The sequence below is a fragment of the Protobothrops mucrosquamatus genome, unplaced genomic scaffold (assembly GCF_001527695.2).
Source record: "Protobothrops mucrosquamatus isolate PMUCROS unplaced genomic scaffold, P.Mucros_1.0 scaffold1447, whole genome shotgun sequence".
NCBI classification, from domain to species: domain Eukaryota; kingdom Metazoa; phylum Chordata; class Lepidosauria; order Squamata; family Viperidae; genus Protobothrops; species Protobothrops mucrosquamatus.
Window position 1 is genome coordinate 130958 of NW_015387627.1, and position 3447 is coordinate 134404.

Consider the following 3447-nt stretch of genomic DNA (forward strand, 5'->3'; position numbering starts at 1 on the left):
CTCACAAAGGCCTCTGCATTCAGCGAACGCGCCCGGTGTATCTCTTGGGCTTTCACGTTACCCCATCTGGATATGTAAAATATTTGGGGGCAAGGAGAGGGGCCCGGGGCAGCTCAGGGTAGAGCGACTGCCAGTAGAAGCTTCCCGTTGACCTGGACGGCCATCCACGGGGTCTCTGAATGGTGAAGACCGAGGGCTCCGGGTCAGGCTTCGGGCAGGGCCCTGTCCTTTTTCAACGGGAAGGATGTTGTGCGTGGCAGTGCTCAAAAGTGCGCCCAGCCCCCGCCATAAATCCACAGGCGATCAGCATGCAGGACAATCTGGAAGAGCAAAAGAGAGAATCGCGGTCAGAACGCCACCCGGGGGAGGACTGAAAACGTAGCAGAAGGGGTTGAATTAGGCAATTATATACATTTAGGATCTGGGTGTCAAAAATTCAGAAAACGCCTAACTTGGGGTGCTCTGCTGGGGCGTCATCTCCATCTGAACAAAGAGAGAGAAAAAAAAACTCTGTACATATTCATTTGCACTGATGATGTTACCTAGCTGGGTCGTGAAACGTCTGCGGGAAAACCACCAAGCTCAGAGAGCACCAAGGACCCCACAGTCTTCCTTCTCCTCCTCCTCCCTTCCAGCACTGATGTTGCTACCTAGTTGGGACATGAAACGTCTGCAAGAAAACCACCAAGCTCAGAGAGCACCAAGGTCCCCACAGTCCTCCTCCCTTCTAGCACTGATGAGGTCCTCTAGTTGGGTCATGAAACGTCTGCAAGAAAACCACCAAGCTCAGAGAGCATCAAGGACCCCACAGTCCTCCTTCTCTTCTCCTCCTCCTCCTCCTCCCTTCCAGCATTGATGTTGCTACCTAGTTGGGTCATGAAACGTCTGCAAGAAAACCACCAACCTCAGAGAGCACCAAGGACCCCACAGTCCTCCTCCTCCCCACAAACCCCTCTCCCTTCTAGCACTGATGATGTTACCTAGTTGGGTCATGAAACGTCTGCGTGAACACCACCAAGCTTAGATAGCATCATGGACCCCCCCCCAGTCCTCCTCTTCCACCCTGCAAGCCCCTTGCTTTTCTGGCACGGAGGATGTCACCTCATCATCACCAACTTCACCCACTTGGTACCACCTACATGTAATTCAGAGGGCAACTTGCAGAAAGGTTAAGATGAAAACTTCCAGAGTCGAACGCCCGGAACGCCGATACCTTTATTTGTGATCCACTGGCGGGTTGAAATTCAACCCTTGTGCACGCAGTCCTGACCGTTTTTCATACTTACAGCCCTTGCAGCATCTCCGTGGTCACATGGTCAGAATTCTCGGACGCTTGGCAACTGACTTGTACTTAAGACGGTTCGTGTGATCACCTTTTCCCACCTTCTGGCAGACCAAGGCATTGGAGAAGCCACATTTACTTAACAACCAGGTTACTAGCTTTAACGGCAGTGCTTACGTAACCACCAGGGTCAAGCCAGGTCATAAAGCGGGGCAAACCTCACTGAACAACTGTTTTGCTAAGCCATAAACAAACAAAAAAAAAAAAGGGGGGGGGCTCCATTGTGGTTATAAGTCGGGGACTGGCTGTGTATGTTTTTCGTCGCGTGCCTAGCCAGCAAGGAGGCAAATACAGAGCAGGTGTGGGCAAATCTCACTCTGTAGGAAGAGGCCTCCACTGCAGCTGGTTAAAGCCTGAGCATTATGAGGTAATCCTGTGCTCTAAGTCTCTCCTCACCTGTTCTGAACCCAGGGCACGGGGCGGCCGACACGGGAATTGAGCACGGACTCTGTAATGTGCTTAACAGCGCCCGAAGGAGGGATCATTACGGGAATTCAAGGATTTATCAACGCTACTTTGAACTTTTGGCTCTTTGGCCTAAACTCTGTGGAAAAAACTTGGTGGAACCCCAAATTTAGCTATGGCCGGTTTCTTTCCTTCCTCCTTCTTCCCTCTCTCCCTCCTCCCCTCTTCCCTCCCTCCCACCTTCCTCCTTTCCCTCCCTCCTCCTTCATCCCTCCTGCTTTCCTTCCTTCTTTCCTCCCTTCCTTTTTCTTTCTTCCCTCCCTCCCTTCTTCTTCCTTCCCTCCTCCTTCTTCCCTCCTGCCTTCCTTCCTTCTTCCCTCCCTCCCTCCCTCTCCTTTCTTCCCTCCCTCCTCCTTCTTCCCTTCCTTCCTTCTTCCCTCCCTCCCACCTTCCTCCTCTCCCTCCCTCCTCCTTCGGCCCTCCTGCTTTCCTTCCTTCTTCCCTCCCTCCTTTCCTTTTTCTTTCTTCCATCCCTCCCTCCTTCCTTCTTCTGTCTCTCCTCCTCCTTCCCTCCTGCTTTCCTTCCTCCTCCTCCTTCCCTCCCTCCCTCCTTTCTCTTGCTTCCCTCCCTTTTTCCTCCCTCCCTCCCTAGTACGGTAGTTCTTGGTGTACAACAGTTCATTCAAAGTTACAACGGCACTGAAAAAAAGTGACTTGTCACCGTTTTTCACACTGACCACCGTTGCAGCCTTGACCTCAGGGTCAAGGGATCAAAATCCAGACCCTTGGCAACTGACTCGCATTTACGACCGTCGTAGTGTCCCCAGGGACGGGAGGGGGGTGTCACGTGACCGTCTTTTGCGACTTTCTGACAAGCAGAAAGTCAACGACCGGGTTACTAATTCAACAACTGCAGCTTAACAAGTGTGGCAAGAAAGGTCTTAAAATGGAACAAAATTCACTTAACCAAGGACTCGCTTAGCAACCCCCCCCCCAAAAAAAAACTGGGGCTGAATTCTACTCCTAAGTCAGGGGTAGGCAACCTTGGCTCTTTTATGACTCGTGAACTTCAACTCCCAGAATTCCTGAGCCAGCATAGGGGAAACTATGGCCCCTTCATGACTCGTGGACTTCAACTCCCAGAATTCCTGAGCCAGCCATGCTGAGGGGAAAGGGAGAGGTTTCCAAGCTGAGCCACGCTGGCTCAGGAATTCTGGGAGTTATGTTAATTTTGTTATGTTAATTTTAATTTGTATACCGCCCTTCTCCCGTAGGACTCAGGGCGGTTCACAGCATATTAAAAAACAAATACTATACACTAAAATACAAAAATACAGAAATACAAAAAATATAAACCCCAATAAAAACCGAATTAAAAACCAAATATTGCCAGCTGTGTTTCCGATTAAAATTACTTTTAAAATCATCCCTACCTAAAATCCTCCCTAGGTCAGGCCCGCTTGCTGGAAAAGCCATGTCTTGAGGGCGCGGCGGAAAGTAAGGAGATCCGGAATCGTCCGGATCTCGGGGGGTAGTTCGTTCCAGAGGGTGGGGGCACCCACAGAGAAGGCCCTCCCCCTGGGGGTCGCCAGCCTACATTGCTTGGCCGACGGCACCCTGAGGAGGCCCGCTCTGTGGGAGCGTACCGGTCTATGGGAGGGAATCTGTGGCAGAAGGCGGTCTCGGAGGTAGCCAGGTCC